The sequence below is a fragment of the Macaca thibetana genome, chromosome 7 (assembly GCF_024542745.1).
Source record: "Macaca thibetana thibetana isolate TM-01 chromosome 7, ASM2454274v1, whole genome shotgun sequence".
NCBI classification, from domain to species: domain Eukaryota; kingdom Metazoa; phylum Chordata; class Mammalia; order Primates; family Cercopithecidae; genus Macaca; species Macaca thibetana.
The window spans coordinates 147338760-147361305 of NC_065584.1; the positions used below are offsets into that span (position 1 = coordinate 147338760).

The window sequence follows — 22546 nt, forward strand, 5'->3', positions numbered from 1 at the left end:
TGCCCCATGCTGAATTCATCATGTCTCCCCCAGCCCTGGAACCTCATCTTCTGTGTTCTTTAGGTCACCCAGGCACCCATCCAGGGACTCATCCCAGCCTCCTGTCTCATCCTTAACCCCTTGGTTATTCTGCTATAAGTCCTACTTCCTAAAAGAGTTTTTGATCCTGGCCCCCTCCCGCTCTATCCTCACTGCCACTGTAATATAGTCTGAATATTTGTCCCCGCCTAAATCTCATGTTGAAATGTGATTCCCAGTTTTGGAGGTGGGGCCTGGTGGGAGGTGATCGTATTGGTTTCTCAGGAATGGTTTAGCACCATCCTCTTGGTACTGTCCTCGTGATAGTGAGTCCTCACAAGATCTGGTCATATAAAAGTGTGTGGCACCTCCCCGCCCCACCATGCTCTCTTTCTTGCTTCCATTCTCACCATGTGATGGGCCTGCTTCCCCTTTGCCTTCTGCCATGCTTAGAAGCTTCCTGAGCCACCCCCCTCCCCACACCAGAAACATATGCTGCTGTGCTTCCTGTATAGCCTGCAGAACCATGAGCCAATTAAACCTCTTTTCTTATAAATTACTTAGTCTCAGGTATTTCTCTAGGCAGCCTAGTACACACTGCCTCCAGTTAGGTTGTTATTGTCCCTCTCCCAAGTTCTGCTGCAGGCTGACCAACTTGCCAGCACCACTGTCCTCCAAGTAGCAACTCTGCCATCCAGGCTGAAGGAGGCTCTGCCATCTTGTAGCTACTGGTACTGGTACACATGGTCTCCTTGGTTCCTGCAGGGAAAGTGAATGCTGGCACATCTTGCACCAATGAGGGACACAATCCACTGTAAGAACTAATTGCATGCCTCCATCTAGCTGCAAGGGGTGAGGGGCGTAGGGAAGGGTAACCCTCCTAGTCGCAGTCTGGAAGGAGGCAACAACTGAATATGGATGAATACCAGAAACCTCTACCAATCATTCTCCTGCGTTGCTTTATCTCCTCTAGCCCTTATCGGATGTACCGTGCATTTGTCTGTTTAAATACTTCTGTCCTACTTCCCCCAACCCATAGAGAATCTAAGCTTTTTGAGGGCAGATAATTCATTTTGTTTATTGCATTGCTACATTTCCAGTACCCACAACAGGGTCTGGCACTTAGTAATCACTCAATAAATATTTGATGAATGGCTTATTAATAAAATGAAAAAATAAATGGCCTGGGCTGTGTTTACTGGGGCAAAGGTAGGGCCAATGTTGAAGGAGGAGCCTGGAAAGTAAGAAGGGGTCATATCACAAAAGGCATTATGAGCCATATAAAGGAGATTTCATTTTATCCTATAGAGGACAGCCAGCCAGGCATGGTGGCGCACACCTGTAATCCCAGCACTTTGGGAGGCCGATGTGGGCGAATCACTTGAACCCAGGAGTTCAAGACCAGCCTGGGCAACATGGCAAAACCTGGTCTCTACAAAAAATTAGCTGGGTATGATGGCCACCTGTAGTCCCAGCTACTTGGGGGACAGGTGGGCGGATAGCTTAAGCCTGGGAGATCGAGGCTGCAGTGAGCCATGTTTACACCACTGCACTGCAGCCTGGGGGACAGAGACTGACCCTGTCTCAAAAAGAAAAAAACTGCAGAGAACCACCGGAGGGATCTTAAAAGGGAAGTGACATGTTCTGGAAGATCACTTAGGAGGCAGGTTGGACGGTGGATTGGAGGGAACCACTGGAGGCAGGGAGACCAGCAGGAACACAACGGCTGCTGGTTTAGAGCTGGATGGTGGAATTTGTGAAGCAGGAGCAACAAGACTTGCTGAGAGATTAAATATGGGGTTTGTGAGGAGTCAGGATGACTTTAAAGGGTTTGGCATGGGTTACTAGAAGGCTACAAGGATGGAGTTCCATTTACTTCTCCCCAGGTAAGAAGGAATGAGGAGTAGAGAAGACCTGGGGGAAGTCACGTAATGAGGAATTGTTTGGGACATGTGAACTTTGACATCGCTAATCACATGCCCAGACCTTGCTAAACTGCATGCAACTCCCCGCATAGATGTTTTTCCTTATCATTGGAATTTTTCACGGTCCCCTGACCCTGGAATAGCATTCTCTCTCTCTGTTAACTACTCCTAGCTCTGACCTCAGAAAACAAATCAGAAAGAAAAGAAGCCCAAGAAGATGGGGCATTCTTTCTAGTTCCCACCTCCCTTGATGGCACTGAACTGTACCTGCCCTCACTCCCAGGTGGGTGTAGAGACCTCCAGAGCTGGAGGAGAGGAGTCAGCTGGGTCCCTTGCAGGCCAGGAGCAATGGATGGATGACTGCTTGGATGGTGGACAGCTTCCTTGGACAGCAGGACCAAGGTAGGTACTCTGTTCAAAGGCAGTCATTGCAGCCAACTCTTGTTAGCATATTACTTGTGAAATGCTTCTCTGCCTCACATGGCTTCTGCCTCTCTGCCTTCCCTGGGTTCTTGTCCCCAGCCTTGGCCTAATAAGAGTGCTCCTGCCAATCTTATTCTTATCCTGGCCCAGTTCCTCATGCCTGATCTCCCTCCTGTACGCCAGCCTTTTCCAGCGTTGTATAGGATTGAAAGTGATACCTCCTGTGCCATCACTCAACATGAGACAGAAGCCCAGCAGCCCTGCTGCCATGTCCTTCTGGGTGAGGGAAGAATGCCAGCTAATTTAATCCAGTCCCTGGGAAATCTTCTCTGGCCCCATCGGAAATAACGTGCTGGGAAACAGTCCAAGGCCACTGTCCAGCTACAGCCTGACTCCAGCAGTGTGGGTAGGGATGTAGTTAGGTGCACAGTTAGCTGCTCTCCTGCTCCCAACTTCTGCGCTGGGAGGTGATTGAATGTCGCCTCATGCATTAACCATGCATGGGAGAGAGCTGTGAGAGCTTCATTACCCACCCGCCCTCCTATAGCCCCCATCCCTCCATCACAGGCCATCTGGATTGACACCTTGATTGATTACCAAGGGCTCCGTTGCCTCTGCTCTAGCGTCACCTGACAGAACGGGGATGGGTTGTGTTGTACCTGACCTGTCAGTCTCTGCTGGGTGTCCCCTCTGGTGGTGCATGGGCACATCATGCTGGCATATTCAGTGGAACCCTCATTTTATGGACGGATGTCTCCTGCTATGACAGCATCTGCCAACCCACAAACCTACTCCAAATCCTATAGAAGGGGCTTTGGCAGAAAGAGTTCAAATTCAGCAGTTTTGATAAACCCCCAGAGAAAAGCATCCCTGGGCTGTTTCCAAGGATGGTAAATACCCACATCAACTGGTAAATTATAAAACTCAGCCACAAAATAAAGAGCTGATGGTTTGCAGAGAATTTGGCACAGTTGGGAAAGAAAGAATACTGCCAATGATACAGCCTCCTCTTTCCAAGTGTTGGTGGTAAAGAAGGAATGACAAGCTGCTGCATCTAAAGCCTTTAGAGGGAGAAGAAAAGAATTTGCCGTCTTGAATTTTGGTATAGAGGGCAGTAGCCTTAAGTTTAGCAGGAGAGGAGGAAGAGGAGGGAGGCTAATATTTGTAGAGTTCGTGTTTTGTGTACAGGACCTCATCAAATCTTTGCCACAGCCTCACAAAGCAGGTATTTCTGCACTCATTTGTCAGGTGAGGTAGGCTCAGAGAGGTGATGTCATTTGCCAACGGCCTCACAGCTTGCATATGGCAAACCCAAGTTGTCTAATTCTGAAATCTGACCTCTGTCTACTGTTATTACATGTCCACCCTCCCCCAAGCACATTTCAGGAAAGTGGGAAACCCAAGCCTTGCTTGAAAGGATCTTGACACATTTAAATAAAATCAGAACAAGAAACTTGAGAACAAGCGTCATTGAATAAAATTAGTTTGAATGATCTATACTGATCTATACTTACTTAAGGGCCCCATGGGGCATTTTATACATTCACATATACTTGCATACACTTGAACAGAGATTCTTGAACAAAGATCTGTTGTGCAGATGAGGAAAACCAAATTCCAAAGAGATGCTCACAAACGGTAAGGGAAAGAACGAGATTTTTTTTTTTTTTTTTTTTTACCATGTAGATGTGTTTGTGTTCTGGTGGCATGCAAAGTCCTTCTTTGGCATGTGAATATTAGTTATCAAAATGCACCTTCTTATAAAACAGTCAGATGGCTTCTGCCCTAGTGGCCTTTGTTCCTAGTTCACATTCTTCTGTCACAGAAGCTGGCATACTGTACAATCCTGAGGAACTAGTTATACACAATTATGATTGTTTCAGAATGGTGGGGGGAAATTGGAAAAACAATGTCACATTTGGGGAATTAAATGCCCATATAACCCATTACTTTTATTAAAAATATTTCTGAGCATTTATCATTCTTAGTTTTAAATAATATGGAATATACACTTGCCACATGCTAGAATCTGGGCTGGATGCTTTTTATACACATTGATTTAATCTTTACAACAACAGTACAAAACAAATGGTATAATTCGTAGTGCTACAGGAAACTGAGGCTCGGTAAGTATAAGTAACTTGCCTCAAATTGCACAACTGGAAAGTTCGAGGGCCATCACTTGAACCACATCCGTTGATGTTGGACTAAGGGAATACACGTTAGCACCTTATTAAGCCGGTTGACTTGCCTTGGGTGAGTTGTAATGTCTATGAACTGCCTCAAGTCTATCACAGGACAATTACACCTAGTCAATGAAACGTACTGGGACTTTATGAGGATTAAACGTGAGACCATGTGGAATCACATGAACACTGAAGTTACACACAGCCCAGGACTCCTGAGCATGTGCCTGAAGAGGCATACAAGTACGCTCATTGGAGCATTGTTTTGTAACCGTGAAAAATTTGAAGCAACCGAAATGTCCATCAGCAGGAGAATGAAGAAATCACGATGGCTGGGCACGGTGGCATGTGCCTATAATCCCAGCACTTTGGGAGGCTGAGGCGGGCAGATCACTTTGAGTCAGGAGTCCCAGAACAGTCTGGCCAAGATGGTAAAACCCCATCTCGAGTTCGATCGGTAGCGGGAGCTGAGAGCAGACCAGAGAGCCCTGCGCAGCCCCACCGCCTCCGCCGGCCTAATTACCATCACACCCCGGGAGGAGCCGCAGCTGCCGCAGCCGGCCCCAGTCACCATCATTTTAACCTTAAGCAGCGAGGCTGAGACCCAGCAGCCGCCTGCCGCCCACGCCCTCAGCGCCGCCGACACCAAGCCCGGCACCACGGGCAGCGGTGCAGGGAGCGGTGTCCCGGGTGGCCTCACATAGGCGACGCCTACTGGCGGGGACAAGAAGGTCATCGCAACGAAGGTTGTGGGAACAGTAAAATGGTTCCATATAAGGAACGGATATGGTTTCACCAACAGGAATGACACCAAGGAAGATGTATTTGTACCCCAGACTGCCGTAAAGAATAACCCCCCAGGAAGTACCTTCGCAGTGTAGGAGATGGAGAAACTGTGGAGCTTGATGTTGTTGAAGGAGAAAAGGGTGCGGAGGCAGCACCCGTTACAGGTCCTGGTGGTGTTCCAGTTCAAGGCAGTACATATGCAGCAGACTGTAACCATTATAGACGCTGTCCACGTCGTAGGAGTCCTCCACGCAATTACCAGCAAAATTACCAGAATCGAGTGGGGAAAAGAACGAGGGATCAGAGAGTGCTCCCTAAGGCCAGGCCCAACGACGCCGGCCCTACCGCAGGCAAAGGTTCCCACCTGACTCCATTGCGGAGACCCTATGGGCGTCCACCACAGTATTCCAACCTTCCCATGCAGGAAGGAGGGATGGAGGCTGCTGACAACCAGAGTGCAGGAGAACAAGGTAGACTAGTGAGGCAGAGTATGTATCGGGGATATAGACCACCGTTCCGCAGGGGCTCTCCTTGCCAAAGACAACCTAGAGAGGACGGCAATGAAGAGGATAAAGAAAATCAAGGAGGTGACACCCAAGGTCAGCAGTCACCTCAACGTCGGTACCTCCGCAACTTCAATTACCGACACAGACGCCTAGAAAACCCTAAACCACAAGATGGCAAAGAGACAAAAGCAGCCCATCCACCAGCCAAGAATTCGTCTGCTCCCGAGGCTGAGCAGGGAGGGCTAAATGCCGGCTTCCCATCTCTACCATTATACAGTTTAGTCATCCAACAAGAAATATGAAATTCCAGCAATAAGAAATAAACAAAAGATTGGAGCCGAAGACCTTAAGTGCTTGCTTTTTTGCCCGTTGATCAGATAAATAGAACTATTTGCATTATCTATGCAGCATTAGGTTATTAATTTTACCTAAAGATCTCTTTTTGGTAATAACAAACGTGTTTTTTTGTTTTTAAAGCCTGGTTTTTCTCAATACGTCTTTAAAGGTTTTTAAATTGTTTCATAGCTGGTCAAGTTGAGATTTTTAAGAACTTCATTTTTAATTTTTAATAAAAGTTCACAACTTGATTTTTTCAAAGAAGTCAGCAAACTCCAAGCACCTGTTAATAAAGGTCTTAATGTTTAAAAACCCATCTCTACTAAAAAAAAAAAAAAAATCATGATTCATTCATGCAATGGAATATTATGCAGCAGATAAAATGAACTAGATCTTACAAGTATCAATATGCATAAATCTTGAATACAAAATGCTGAGAGAAAAAGTTGTAGAATGTATAAAGTATTTGTATTAGTCTATTCTCACACTGCTGTGAAGAAATACCCAAGACTGGGTAATTTATAAGGAAAAGAGGTTTAATTGACTCACAGTTCCGCATGGCTGAGGAGGACTCAGGAAACTTTTTACAATCATGGCAGAAGGCACTTCTTCTCAGGGCAGCAGGCGAGAGAATGAGTGTCAAGGAGGGCGGGGGGAGGGAAGTCCCTTATAAAACCATCAGATCTCGGGAGAACTCACTCACTATCACGAGAACAGCATGGGGGAAACAACCCCCATGATCCAATTACCTCCACCTGTACCACCCTTGACATGTGCAGATCATTACAATTCAAGGTGAGATCTGGGTGGGAACACAGCCAAATCTTATCAGTATTGATGTAAATTTTAAGCACACAAAAATACTATGAATTGTTTATTGAATATACACGTACCAATAAAAGTCCTAAACTCAGATGAAAAATGTACACACCGAGTTAGAATAATCCATACCTCTGAGGAGGAGGAAGGGGAATGGAATCAAGGAAGAATACAAAGGACACTACAACTGTTGCAATAATTTTTTTAATCTAAAACGAATATGGTAAATGTTAACATTTGTTCAATCTAGGGGGTGGGTAGCTGGGTGTTGTGTTTTTTTGTATATGTTTAAAATAGTTCATCATTAGAGAAAAGCATCAAGTGGTAAGCAACTGTGAAACATCATTATTATAGCTATTCTTTATTGTTACTGTCACTGCCATCCAGGGACCCAGGTGACAGTGCTAACCTGGAGATAGGGACACTCATGTGGGCAAAGCTGCCTGATTTACACTCAGGGCTTTTGTAAGGATTAAATGAGGGAATATCTGCAAAGGTCTTGAGCTGTGTTTGCTTCCTTCCTCTATCCCTGCCTTAATAACTAAATTAATCCCAATAGAGACCACAGGAATTATCTGTGAAAGAAACCATCCCAATACCCAACTAAATGAAATATTTCAATTATCTTAAATGAGATGATGGGTGCACCTGTCCCATATGTGATGTCCAATAGCGACAATTAGCCGGGTATGGTGGCTCACGCCTTTAATCCCAGCACTTTGGGAGGCCGAGGCAGGCGTATCACTTGAGGTCAGGAGTTTGAGACCAGCCTGGCCAACACGGTGAAACCCCAACTCTACCAAAAGTATAAAAATTAGCCAGGCACGGTGACACATGCCTGTAATCCCAGCTACTCAGGAGGCTGAGGCAGGAGAATTGCTTGAACCTGGGAGGCAGAGGTTGCAGTGAGCCGAGATGGCGCCACTGCACTCCAGCCTGGGCAACACAGTAAGACTCTGTCTCAAAAAAAAAAAAAAATGACAACTATTGTTCTTCCAGGGAATTAGGCTGGGCCTAAAAGAGGCATGCCATTGGCTGGGTAAAAGGCAGGCCAACTGGAACCTTATCTCACGCACTTAGCTGGCTCTCAACTTCAAGACTCTGAGGCCTCCTTGCTGTACTAGGGATGTAAGAAGAGCAAGCAGAAGATGGTTTGAGGGACTTCATGCCCCTGATTGTTTTAAATCCTCACCTTCAATTCAATGTTTTCAAAAATTCCTTTTGCACCAGCCTGATATTTTAGTTAATATGAGCAATGACCATGAAGCTGCTGGCAAGTCTGAGGCCATACTGGGGATTTCAGCACAGTGATGGAAGGTAGACAGCTCAGTTATCTGTGGTGATAGAAGACCAGGAGGGGAGGGACACAGAGATCTCCAGAGGCAGAACTTTCAGAGAACAGCAGGTAGGATCTGAAGGAAGAGTGAAAGGAGGGCTTGCCAGAGCAGTGGATATATGGAGGCAGAACCTGGAGGCATTCTGAATACTCCCCCTCCTGCATGCCATATACTGGTCAGATATATTGCCAGCTGAATAATTCCTCTAGCGCCACTGGGTTAGGGTCTCCCCGACCTAGCTGGTCTCAGCGCCTTCCTTCCTTCCTTCCTTCCTTCCTTCCTTCCTTCCTTCCTTCCTTCCTTCCTTCCTTCCTTCCTTCCTTCCTTCCTTCCCTCCCTCCCTCCCTCCTCCTTCTTCTTTCCTTCCTTTTTTCTTTCTTTTTTGATAGACGAGTATTGTCCAATAGAACTCTCTGTGATGATGGAACTATTTTCTTTACATGGTCCAATACGGTGGCCACTAACCACATATAGCTCTTCAGCACTTGAAATGTGGCTTGTGAGACTGGGAAACTGATTTTTTGCCTAATTTTAATTAATTGGCATTTAAAACATAAACAGCCACATGTAACTACTGGCTCCTGGATTAGATGGCACAGGAGAGGAAACTGACCTAAAAGTTTGATGGAAGGAAAAAGGTTGGGAAAATTCTGGAACATAAACCACTGTCTATAGGGGGTCAGCCTTGATCAGGCACCACCCTGAGGGCTTCCTAAGCAGCTCTGGGCATCTGAGGCCAGGAGGGGAAATTCCAAAGGAAGGAAGCTGACTAAGAAGCGTGACAGCCTCGCCAGCCCAAGTTTGTCCAGAAACAACCCTCTTCATTAAGCATCTGGAATTTGACCAGGCAGATATGGTTCCACAGTATGGAACTGACCTCCAAACTCTGTGCAAGCTCTGGGAGGCACATTGCTCTGCAGGAAGCAATGTGACATGACAGTGAGCATTCTTCAATGTCAGGGCCATTCTGTCTATATCATGCGGTCCCACAAGCTGGGAGAATTGCTGCTCACTCCGTTGTTTCTCTTGGTCACTGCATGTACCTCTCAGAGAGCACCCACTCTGTGATTTCAACCCCTTCCTTCCTTCCTTCCTTCCTTCCTTCCTTCCTTCCTTCCTTCCTTCCTTCCTTCCTTCCTTCCTTCCTTTCCTTCCTTTCCTTCCTTCCTTCCTTCTTTTCTTCCTTCTTTCCTTCCTTCTTTCTTCTGTTGGGAACAGGCCCCCCAAAATATGACCATTAGCTGGCCCCAAAACTGGCCATAAACAAAATCTCTGCAGCACTGTGACATGTTCATGATGGCCATAATGCCCAAGCTGGAAGGTTGTGGGTTTACTGGAATGAGGGCAAGGAACACCTGGCCCACCCAGGGCGGAAAACCCCTTAAAGGCGTTCTTAAACCACAGACAATAGCATGAGCGATCTGTGCCTTAAGAACATGCTCCTACTGCAGATAACTAGCCAGAGCCCATCCCTTTATTTCAGCCCATCCCTTCGTTTCCCATAAGGGATACTTTAAGCTAATATCTATAGAAACAATGCTAATGACTGGCTTACTGTTAATAAATACATGGGTAAATACATGGGTAAATACTGTTAATAAATACATGGCTCACTCTGAAAGCTGTGAGACCCCTGATTTCCCACTCTACACCTCTATATTTCTGTGTGTGTGTCTTTAATTCCTCTAGCGCCACTGGGTTAGGGTCTCCCCGACCTAGCTGGTCTCATCACCTTCCCTCCTTCCTTCCTTCCTTCCTTCCTTCCTTCCTTCCTTCCTTCCTTCCTTCCTTCCTTCCTTCCTTCCTTCCCTCCCTCCCTTTCTCCCTCCCTCCCTCCTTCCTTCCTTCTTTCCTTCCTTTTTTCTTTCTTTTTTTTAAAAAAGTTTTGATGCAATGAAATAGAATTGATGCACAGGTCCTAAGTTTGGGGCTATGGGTTCTACATCCCAGCAACTGCCTCTGTCAATTGATGTGTCTGTCATCTTTGCCTAAGATTTGTGACTGTAGCTATAGGGGCCATTTTCATTGTTGTTGTTTTCTTCTTGGACCTATATAGGGTGTAACCTGTAGGGCATCTTTGAAATCAACTTGTCTAAATCCTATATGTTATATATGGAAGGACAGAAAACCCAGAGAGCTGAGAGGCTCACCCCAGCTCACGCACCCTTGAATTGGCGGAAGGTAAGGAATTAGAACCCGCAGACGACACACCCAACCCTCCCTGTCCAGGGACCACCCCTCCTTGCCTAGAATGAATCCTCCATTTTTGTCAGCTCCTCATATGTTTCCACTGCAAAGGTGTTCTTCACCCTGCCTTCAGGGATGCTGCGTAAATCCTTAGATTTCCTAACATAGTCTTCCCTCTTCATTCACCCTCCCTGGGCTCCAGTGGAGATTAGGCCAAAGAAGAACCACCTTCCCCTCCAGCCCTACCTCACTCTCTCCTACCACACTGATATCTAGGATAGTCCTCTCAATCTTTAATGTGCATAAGAATCTCCCTGGGATCTTGTTAAAATGCAGGTGCAGACTCAGTAGGTCTGGCTTGAGGCCTGACATTCTGCACTTCTAACCAGACCCCAGGTGATGCTGAGGCTGCTTTGAGGAGCAAGTCTCACGCTCTGGTCCTAAAGGGCTAGAGCTGAAAGGAGCTGCCAGAGGTCAGGTGCTCCAGAAGTAGAGCTAAGCCAGCAATTCCTATAGATATGGCCCCAGAGAAACCAGTAACATAGTCGAGGAAGTAGAATGAGGTAGAAGAGAAGCTAAGCAAAGAGCTGGCTTCAGCTAAAAATCTAACCTCAGCCTGATCCACAGGTTGCTCTGGGACATAAGACTCATAAAGCTGAGAAAACATAAAACACCATAAAGCTGTTCCAGTGTCAGCTGAGGCAAAGGAGCTAGGTTTTTGCTTCCAGCATCAGGCAGTCATGAGCTGTGAGATGCCCCTGGGAGAAGGACATTGCCCTCCCTGGATAACCTCCAGGCATTTTCAGGGTTGGCGGCTCCCATTTGGTAAAGGGCAAGTCTCCAGAGAAGTAAACAACCACGAGCCATCAGCATGCAACACTCACAGCAGCTGGGGGCAGGTGCCCCCGCGGTATAGAGGATCCAGGCAGGCTCCCAACAGAATCTAGCATGAGGGCCTAAAACTCATGCAGGCCATCTGCCCAGCCCCACTTATGCCTAGCAGAGATTTTATCTTTGAAAGTTATGCATATGTACATGAAAAAACAGAACTAGAAACACCAACACAAAACTTTACAATGGTGATCTCAGCTTGACTCTCTTGTCTTTTTCCACAACTTTCAATTTTGCTACATTAACATACATTCTTGTTGTTGTTGTTGTTGAGACGGGGTCTCAGTCTGTTGCCCAGGCTGAGTGCAGTGGCACAATTGCAGCTCACTGCAACCTCGACCTTCCTGGCTCAAGCCATCCTCCCACCTCAGCCTCCGGAGTAGGTGTGCGTTACCACACCTGGCTAATTTTTGTATTTTTTTGTAGAGACAGGGTTTTCCCATGCTGCCCAGGCTGGTCTTGAACTCCTGGGCTGAAGTGATCCACCTACCTTGGCCTCCCAAAGTGCTAGGATTACAGGCATGAGCCACTGTGCCTGGGCAACATGTATTAATATAAACCAATCAAAGTTAATTCCCTGATAGCCCAGTTCAGAATCTTAGAAATATTTTTATTTATTTAGTAACTTTTTATTGAGTGCCTGTTATTACCATTTACAGTGCTATGTGATTCTAATCAACCTTCACAGTGCAATACTAATGACAGGGCACACATCTGAAGTGCAATTTGTAGCAAAGAGAAATTATAGACTGTTTAGTACGGTTTTTAAGTTTGAATCTATTTTTTTTTTCCAAGTCTTTGAAAATTGCTTATCTACATAACCCTTTAACTGGAACAGCCCATTCATCAACCCCTGGCTTAGTGATGCGAAATGCTGTGCTCCACACAGATCTTGGCAAAAGGGCTGACAGAACTCAGGCCCCTGACTCCTGTTGGTTCTCAAAGACCACACAGCCTGTTGGTGCCCCAGGAGCAATCTCTATGGACTTCCTTCTTTGTTTGCACTGCCTAATTAAGCAATCAAGTTAATTGAGATTAATGGCTGGCTTAATAGGGATTAATAACTTGCCAAAAATGCCCCAGGTTTGGGAACTTAGAGCCACAGTATTGCTCTTTATAAAAGCTGGAGATGTGGTGGCCAAGCAGAGCCCAGACCCTCCAGCCTCTCTGTTCACTTCTCAGAGGGTGCCTCAGACCTTCAGGATGAGGTGGGATACTGGGGGCGGGGGTGGGGGTGCATAGGAGGGGTTGGGGGGCAGATAAAGCTTCCCGGTTAGCTTGACCTTCAGAGGCCCTGCAGTTCCTGCCCACACCACAGAGGCCTCCATTGCTGAGCCAGGCACCAAACCCAGTGCAGGGGCATAGTCCCAGCTCTGTAGGCCTGGGCTCCTGGGCTCCTGGCAAGCCCTAAGGTGCCTTCCAGTTCCAACAGTCTCTGGGTGTCTGGGTTCTCAATCTGGTTTCCTCTTAGAATCTCCTGGAGGGAGCTTTTTCAAAAATGCTGATGCCCCAGCCCTACCCAGAGTTTCTGATTTAATTGGTCTGGAAAGAGGGGAGATCCTTTTTGTAAAAGTTCCCCAAGTGAATCTTATGTGCAGACACTGACAATGAGATCAGGACTTTTTTTAAAAACCAGTCCTCTTGGTGATAAGAGTGAAAAAAAGTGGAAGGAAGGGGCCAGACATGGTGGCTCATGCCTGTAATCCCAGCACTTTGGGAGGCCGAGGTGGGAACATCACCTGAGGTCAGGAGTTTGAGACCAGCCTGGCCAACATGGAGAAACCCTGTTTCTACTAAAAATACAAACAGTTAGCTGGGCGTGGTGGTGCATGCCTGTGCTCCCAGCTACTCATGAGGCTGAGGAGGAGAATTGCTAGAATCCTGGAGATGGATGTTGCAGTGAGCTGAGATCGCACCACTGCATTCCAGCCTGGGTGACAGAGCAAGACTCCATCCCCCCGCAAAAAAAAAGAAAGTGGAAGGAAAGAAAGAAGGGAGGGAGGGAAGAATGGAAGCAGAGCCACTGACACCAAGAGATTTCTCAGATTGAAGGGAAGAGGGAGGGGAAACAGGGCAAGCGCAGCAGGAGGGAAGACAGTTCACACCAAATGGCAGCTGCCTCTGTCTTGCTGTCTGTAGGCTACAGAAGGTCACGGTTCTTTCTTCTCATTCCCAGTGGAGAAAGAATCAATGGCTTGAATTTTCTGCCCAGAGAGTCCTTTTTTATCTTGACTGATGACCTTGAGTCTCTCAGTAGAGCCTCACAGAGGTGGGAACATTTGTCTCCTGCAGACTGCAGCCAGCCTGCACACCTCGATGCACACCTGGAAGGCTACCCCTTTGACTCGGGGCCTCCCCTCCCCAGGCGGAGGGTTCTCTCCCTTCCCTTCCCTCAGTCGCTCAGCCTGCAGGTCTGAAGTGGGCACAAGGACCAGACCGCAGCGGGTGCTGGGCGGGCCAGCCTCGTGATGACTCCAGTTTTACAAGACCCTGGCCCTTTCCTCCTCTTCCCTCCCCGCAAACGTCAAAGGCTTCACAAAACAAACATGTAGCCCTGGGGTCAGAGACCTTTGGCAAGAGGTTCTGGGCCCTCCTAGGTTGGGGACTGTGCCTGCAGGATTGAGCAGAACGGGGAAGGCCAGCTAGATCGCCACTGGAAAGAGCAGAGAGCTATCCACAAAGGGAAAGGGGAGAAGGGAGAAGTCCCTGGAGAGTGAGGGGGGATTTTGAGAGGGGGCAATGGCAGATCTCGGAGCAGCTGCCCTACTCTGATGTCGGGGAGTGGGAGCAGCTACACGGTGGCACAGAATTCTAAACATTTTGCTATGCTCGATGGATATATAATCCCCTTAGATGTTTTTCAAGAGACAACAGAAACTATTTAAATTGCTTTTCAATTATGTTTGGATGTAGCTCTGTTGTTACTTCTGAATGCAACACCTTGTGAATGAAAGCTAAAGCGCAAACCAAGAGGCCTCGATTTATCTGAGACAAGACTATCCACCACCAAGGTGCACTGGAGGATTGAATTGATGATGTACCTGTAAACGCCCAGTGGCACGATGCCTGGTACAAGATGGGCAGGTGTTCACTAAGTGCCGGATCTCACCACCTCCTCTCGCCTCCATCCTTCCATCCGCTGACCCAGAGAGCCGTGCTTCAGCCTAACTGAACGGCACAGGACATGTCTCTTTAAGGGATAACTCTCACAGTGGGCATTTCAGGCCCAGGGAGCTGCTGGAGGTTTTGTGGGCAGCTGCCTCCTCCTAGAAAATGGCTTTGCGGTCAGTTCTGACCTGGTGTGGGGAGTATACTCACACCTATCAGACATCTTAGCAGAGGCTTAGGAGCAACTTACTCTGGGTGCCAACATTCCCTGACAAGGTCAGATTCCTGATGCCCCTTTGGGGGTGTGGTCCTGCTGGTCACCTCTGTAGCTGTCCATCCGTCACCCCACACCCCTGTCCCTCACTGCTCTGGCTTTCCTACAAGGACCAGCTCTGGCCAAGCCCACAGGGCTGGTGTTGCAGGGAGGAAGTGGTGAGCTACCAGGAGACACTCCAGAAACGGTGTCTGTAATTGGCCTGGAGAGAGTGGCTGTCCAGATGCAGGCAATTTTCACTTTGATGTGAGCAGAATTACAAAGAATCGTAAAAAGAGCCTATGATTTGGGCTGAAACCGTGCCACGGCATTTGAGTCCCCGCCCTGCACACAGCTGCCTTCCCCTTCTGCCTGGAAGTCAGCCCTCCCGGCAGCCGCCCTCTGCCCTCTGCCTGGCCAGCCCCTGCTCCTGTTCACAGTTGCACTCAATGCCGCTTCTCCAGCAGTTGGGGCCCGGACGTGTCCTTGCTTACAGCGCCCATCCCCTCCCTCAACGCACCCACCACCCGTTCAGTTCAACTGCTTCGGGTGACTCCTCCTCTCCCTTGGTCCCCATCAGACTGAAGAGCACAAAGGCAGGGGCTGCAGCTGTGGTGTGGCGCTCATCCCTGAGTTCCAGAGCTGGCCGGGCCGGCACGTGGCGAGCCCCCAGAGCTTCTGTGTTACATGGATGAATGAAGGAAGGAAAAACGGGTGGTTTTTTAGTGGGGCTTCTTGTGTAACAAGAGGAATCTAGGTGTGGGAAACTGCCTTACCAGAGGAGGATCCAATTTTTGTGAACCCTGAACCTTATTAATTTGGGGGCCCCTTTAAAGAAAAAAATATAAAAAGTAATAATTATACTATAAATTTTACAAAACCCGTGACATAGAAGGACGTATGTAGGCCACTTCCAGGACTTACCGTGAGACACTGTACAGCGTGTGCGTCATTACTCCATCCTCAGGCTCCTGGTGAGGCAGCCCAGCGTGTCTCAGGACACTTCTGCCAATGGCACTGCTTTAGAGCCAAAGACACCAGCAAAGAGAACTCCTAGCCCACGAGCTCTGTCCCCTCTAGCTTCCATTTCCTGAGCCACAGCCCATTCGGTTAATGGGCTCTGAAGGGTGACAGGTTTGGGGATAAAAGACAAAAACGCATGGAGAGTCATGGGGCCCCTAGGCGTCCCGCCAAACCTCATCTACCTACAGTCCCTGCTGCCTGACATCCATTATGAGGAAGTGATTTCTGCACAGGCCTCTAGGCCTAGCTCAGTGCTCAGTTCAGTGCTTAAAGCTTTCCTCTGCAGATCTCTGGAGCAATCTCTCTCTTTCTCTGAGCAGCTCTCTCCCCTCTAGTGCTCTGCCCTGTGAATTCTAGCCACCTTAACCTCCCTGAATTCTCAACACTGTTTTCTCAATTCAGGGAGCCCCTGGCTCTGTTTGGATCCCCCCACTGCTCTGTAGCCTGCACACTCGCTCCAGACAGCAAGCTGGGATGCTCGTTTGTGTCCCTTCTCAGGGTTCGCTGTCCTGAGCCTGTTATTTTCAGTATTTTAGCTGGCTTTTTTTTTTTTTCTTAGTTCTTTAAGGTGGGAGAAAGTAATTCCGTTCCTGTTGTTCCATTCTGGCCGATAGTAGACATCTAGTTCACCCATATTCAGGAAATTGTCTGCCAAATATAGGTCTAGAGAACAGAGTTTGCCTGTCAGTCATTCTTTTGATTAAAAGTGGTGTTTCAAAGAGAAGTGGCTAGTTCGGTTTTCACACGCGTGCTTTCGCTCCAGAGCACCGCTGCAGCTCCCCGCCATGCTTTCTGCCTCAGTCCCTTCCGTCACATGGTGGTAACTAGACTCCTGCTCCAGGGCTGAGATTCCATATAATTATTTTACCATTTCATCAGGATATTCTTAACCCATATTGCCCTTTTTTTTTTTTTTCCTTGTGAGTGCATAGCAGCAGAGAAGAACAAGACTGCTAGCACCTTTGAGGGCTGGCTTTGATTCATGCTAAGGCACCAGCCGTTTTATACTCTCCTTTTGCTTTTGCACCATTGGAGTGCAAGTGTCCACACAGCACGGTATTGTTATGAAAATAGTTTTGACCTCTCAACCCTCTGAGTCTCAGGGCTGCCCAAGGGTCTGTGGAACAGAGGTCAGTGCCACTCAGTTGGGCTACCTTGAGTTACCCTCAGACTGGTGGCGATCTTCCTGCCTTGGAAGCAAGGGGATAATAGGCATGAGCCACCATGCCCAGCCCTCTGTGTCATCCTTAATGGGCAACAGCTGGGTCCTGTGTACTGCGGCAGGGCCTGTCTTTGGGAAAACAACCCAAAATTACCCCTTTCTTTTATGTGTGTATGTGTGTGTTTTTTTGTTTGTTTCTTGGGTTTTTAAAAAATTTCTAAGTAATTCATTCTGGGAAGTAATAAATGCATTTATTTTCTTCTCTTCATTTTAATTTCCTCTCTGGATTCAAAAAAATAAAAAAAAATCTTAAAGTATGTTCTCAGAGCTGGTAGCTATTTTCCCACTCTCACTGGAGAAAGAATAATCACATATGCAATCTTTTATATATATCAGATCCTTGTTGGAATGGAGCCATGTGTATATGGAATGAATGAATAAATCCAGACTCTCATTTAATTAATGCCCCAGAAGCTACTAAGAGTCCTTGCAGAGAGTCCTCTATCATAGTCGAGCTGAGAGGAGGGCAGTGGGGACAGGTGTGGCCACTGTACCCCCATTTTAAATATGATCAAATGAAGATAATCTTTGCAATCAGTGCGACTTGCTACAATCCTCTCTGCTTCTACTGCCTCTTTATGTCAGTAGCAATACCTGGAGTACAGGGAAACCACTAGAAAGCCAGATTGTGTGTCTTTCAACCCTCTACCCAATTCCATCTACTTCTCTACATTTTTCTTTTCTTTTCTTTTCTTTTCTTTCTGACAGAGTCTCACTCTGTCACCAGGCTGGAGTGCAGTGGTGCGATCTCGGCTCACTGCAACCTCTGCCTCCCAGGTTCAAGTGATTCACCTGCCTCTGCCTCCTGAGTAGATGGAACTACAGGTGACCGCCACCACTCCCAGCTAATTTGTTTTGTGTTTTTAGTAGAGACGGGGTTTCACCATGTTAGCCAGGATGGTCTCGATCTCATGACCTTGTGATCCGCCTGCCTCAGCCTCCCAAAGTGCTGGGATTACAGGCGTGAGCCACCGCACCCAGCCTACATTTTCCTATTAGTGACATGGTTGTTCCCTGGAGCCATTGGAAGGAAAAGCACTATCCCAGCCTCCTTGTGCTCCCACATGGCAGTGCTGAGGTTGGCATGATGCAGGCTAAGAAAGTGGGTGCTTCCATCACATGGACCTAAATTTAAATTCAGCCTCTACCACTTCCTCGCTGAGTGCCCTTGAGAAAGTTACTTAACCTCTCTGCACCTTAATTCTCACCTAGAAAAGGTATAATAATAGTACCTCACTCACTGGGATGTTATGAGAAGCATATACGATAATGTAGGTAAAGTGCATAGCTTGGTGTCTGCACACTAAACTCAGGGCTAAGTTATTATTATTGTTAATAATAATATCAGGCTTCTGGTAATTCTCTAGAACAGTGGTCAGAAAACTGCTGCTGTATACCAAATCCAGCCCTTGGTCTGCTTTTGTATGGCCATTGAGCTAAGAGTGGTTGTTATATATTTTTAAAATTTATTTATTTATTTTGGTTGTTACATTTTTAAAGGGTTATAAAAAGGAGGAGAAGGAGGAGGACAGGGAAAGACTGTATTTACTATCTAGACCTTTATGGAAAAAGTTTGCCAGCCTTTGCTCTAGAAGCCCAAAATGAGGAGTGTCACAGGTTACTGACACTCCACCACTACCACCACCAATATTCTCTCAAAGTAGCCTAAGTGTGATGTTTCCATGAAAGAACAAACAATTAAATCAACGTGGGTGCTCTGCTGGGCAACTCTCACTAAATGCCCAGGTCTGGGTGGTCTTTCTCCCTGTGAGCTTCTCCAGCTTATGCTATCCTGGGCACTTTCTCCTTTCCCCCGAAAACAGACATTGCCCCCTGTGGACAGGGACCATCTCTTAGTACCTGTGCCTATGCCCTTGCCACATAGGTGCTCAAAAACTGTGCATAGAACAGTCAGATTGATGATTTAGCAACCACTGAAATCTGCCCACTTTTCTGATCCTCCTGAATATTTAAAATCTCTGTGTGTGGCAGGCAAACAGCAATTAGATCCAAGTGCTGATTTGTGGGGCCTTGAAGGCGGTGTGTCAGTACCACATGGTTTGTTGGTCTCTAAGGAATGCTTGTGCCCAACCCCATCCGCATCAGCAGATGCCCTGATCTGACTTTACCCTGGGATATCCTCATGCCCCGCCTGCCTCTGAGCACCTTCCCTGTTCATCAGAAACAGACCTGGATGGCATCCCTTCCAAAAAGTGGGAGAAAGCTGGGGTGTCCTGGAGGGGAAACAACCAAGGGAAATCTCGACCATGAAAGGCAGCAAGTGCTTAGACACCTGCTGTCCCTGGTTGTCACTGTGAATGGATGACCATGGATTGAGGGCTTTCAACTCAATCCAGAATCAGTCAGTGGCCACTGATTCTGCAAACACAGGCAAAATCATGATAAATGACTTATCAATATGACATTGCAATACATAATAAAGTGATAAGACCTGTTTCCAGGCTTGGTGGCCATCGTATGTGTGTGTGTGGCACGGCACTGAGCTGCAAGCATCTTCCATGCATTACTTCATTCGGTCCTCACAACTGCTCTAAGAAGCATTTATCACTGATTTATAGGCGAGAAAACAGGCTCAGAGAATTCCACCGGCTTATGGCTACATAGCTGATTCAAGGCAGAGGCAGAATTTGCACCCAAGTCTGTGTGACCTCAGAAAGGTCACACAAAGCTGGTTCTGAGATCACCTGTGTAGGAGACACCTGGCTAAGTGCTGGGGAGGCCTGAAAAGAGATGGAGGATCTATCCAGAATAGCTTACACTGGGTTACAAAGACAAGGTGCACAGGGAGCCACAGGTCAGGGTAGCTCCTGTCCCCAGGGAGGAGGTGGGCCTGACCCTCTGCAGGCCTGCAGGCCAGCCAGTCCTGCTGGGGAGGGGCCCGGAGCAGGAAAGCAGACAGTATAACCGGAACCCACCCTGAACCTAGGCTGCTCAGACCTGGGCTGGCACCAGCAATGAACCCCTTTCCCCAGGCCAGCTAGAGTGGTGTTGAAACGGCTTGGCCCAGGGCTCGGGGCTCAGGCTCAACCTACCTCTCTGGTTTTGTAACAGTGAACTTCTTTGCTGCCCTAGCCTCTCCTGAACCTCCCTTGTCCCTGCCCAGCTGGCTGGACAAGGGCCCCTGCCTTGTTAGGTGTGCAAGGCCCTTCTTCCTGCCTTACCCAATTATCTCCTACTGAAAGACGTAGCAACCCAGGCATGAAAGCCCAGAACCAATGCATGTGGCATTGGCCCAGGGATCCCTTCCTGCTGTTCCTGGGCTGGAACACTGAAAAGTAAAAGAAAAAGCAATCCAGAAACATCCCCTGGAGAGCAAGAGAGAAAATGATTTTTCTTCCAATCCTTGCCCAGTGGTGATTACCCTATTATTGTCGCCATTACCATTTGGCTATCTTTGAGGTCCCCCAAGCTCTCTTGAAGGGCTTTCCTTCCCCTTTCCTGACTGCATTCCCTTCCATCTTTCTCTGTGGCAGGGCCTCTCTGGATCTACCACTCCCTCTCTGCTTGTCCTCTCCCCACTGCCCCGGGCCTCAAAAGATGTCTGCCCTTGACTCATTCTATCAGGGCCTAAGGAGTCCCAGAGAATGAAAGGGGACTTTTTTCTTTTTTTGAGATGGAGTCTTGCTCGGTCGCCCAGGCTGGAGTGCAGTGGCATGATCTCAGCTCACTGCAACCTCCGCCTCCCGGGTTCAAGAGATTCTCCTGCCTCAGCCTCCCAAGTAGCTGGGATTACAGGCCCCCGCCACAACACCCAGCTATTCTAACAGATGGGTAGGTCTGTGAGTTAACCAGATAAACAAGCCCATGCTGACATGTGAGTGAAGCAGGCAGGTTCATGCATGGCCTCTCATGCGGTATTGGGGGAGACAAAGACCTTACTTCAATACGTATTTAACAAACAACTACTTAGTGCAAGATATTGTGGGAGACTTCGTCAATGTCCCCCAAAACTGAGAAAGCTACTGGAGAAAGAGACAGGGAGAGGCACCTCTGGGCCTAGTTCTCATGCTGGTCTTTGACATTTTTCATGTTTCAGCCATTAGACTTAACTCTTTCCTCACATCAGGTAAATAAAAGTAAAAGGACAACAGAGTTGAGAACAAAGAGAGCTCAAGCTTTGCACGAAAACAGAGCTGCAACACTGAGCTGTGGCTTTGCAATGCTTTCCTTTCCAGCATCAAGACTTGTGGGGAGAAAGGGAGTGTGGACGTGCTCAACCCTTCGTTGCAGAGTCAGGAAAGGATTATAGAAAGCCCAACCAGAGACTCTGCCACGGATTCAGATGAGAGCCTGTACTTTGTTTTCCACAGTAGACAACTGGAAATAGGGCCGTAGGCCCACTCTCTTCTTAATCCCACAGGTCCCCCTGGAAAGCCACATGCTCCAGAGCAGTTTGGGACCAGGAAAGAGAAAAGCCTGGGGAATTACACCAGTGTAACTAGAGATTCTTCTTATCCATCAATATGTGAAAATGTGAGCTCCCTTAGGAATGACTCAGTCCTGTGTCCCAATCAGCTTTATCTTTTCATTTCTGTGTGGGCCACAGCAGGGCTTGGTTTCCTGTCCTGGAAGAGGACTTTGAGCTCACTCTGCTTCCTACAGTCCCTCCCAATCTCTCTCCTGAAATTTCTGGGAAGAGGTTCAGAGCAAAAGCCAGAGACATAGAAGATGTACCGCAATGTGGCTGGAGTCCAGAAACGTACTGTGTGCGTGAGGGTCCCTCAGGTCTGTGCGGTCAGTGTTCAGCCTCTGCATTCCCCAGCGGGCTCTGGGATAGATACACCTTACCAAAGTGGGCTGCAGAAGGGCCACCGAGGAGAGTGGCCCCCTTATACTGCCACTTGCAGAATAATGAGGTTCCTTTTTTCCCTCCTTTTTCCAAAAATCACTCTACAATGAAAACAAAATTTTCCATTTTTTCCTAATTATGTAAATAATACATACTCTCTATATTTTTAAAATCAAATAATATTAAAAGTTCAAGGGAAATAAAAAGTCACCTGAGATCCCATACACTGAGTTGTCACCATCAATAATTCAATGACCATCATTTCATCTGTGATTATATGCATCTACATACAGACACACACATACATAACATAAAAGGGATGTCACTCAAGTTGCTTAATCAGGGACACTTTAACAGTCTGCTACGTTTGGGTTTGGTTTGACTTGGTCTGATCTGGACAGGACTAGTTGGTCTGGTCTGGTTTAGTTGTGTTTGGTCTGGTCTGGTCTGCTGTGGTCAGGTGTAGTTTGATCTGGTCTGATCTTGTTTGGTCTGGTCTGGTTTGGCTTGGTTGGCTTCATTTCCCCATCTCCCTCCTTGGCATGTATCCTCCAGTACCTTTCTTCATGCTCATTCAAACATGGGAGCACAGTTTATGTCACAAAAATGGGACTTTGCTATACAAATTTGTCTGCACCTTACCTTCCTAATTTCACAATACATCCTGGAAATTCCTTCGAGTCAGGTAGTATTGATCTGAGTCATTCTCTTTAATG

General features: G+C 47.5%; 1 pseudogene; it reads left to right on the forward strand.

Annotated features, from left to right (window-relative positions):
* LOC126959299 (Y-box-binding protein 1-like) overlaps positions 1 to 6146 on the forward strand; it is a 90504-nt pseudogene extending 84358 nt beyond the window's left edge.
* The last annotated feature ends 16400 nt before the right edge of the window (positions 6147 to 22546 follow it).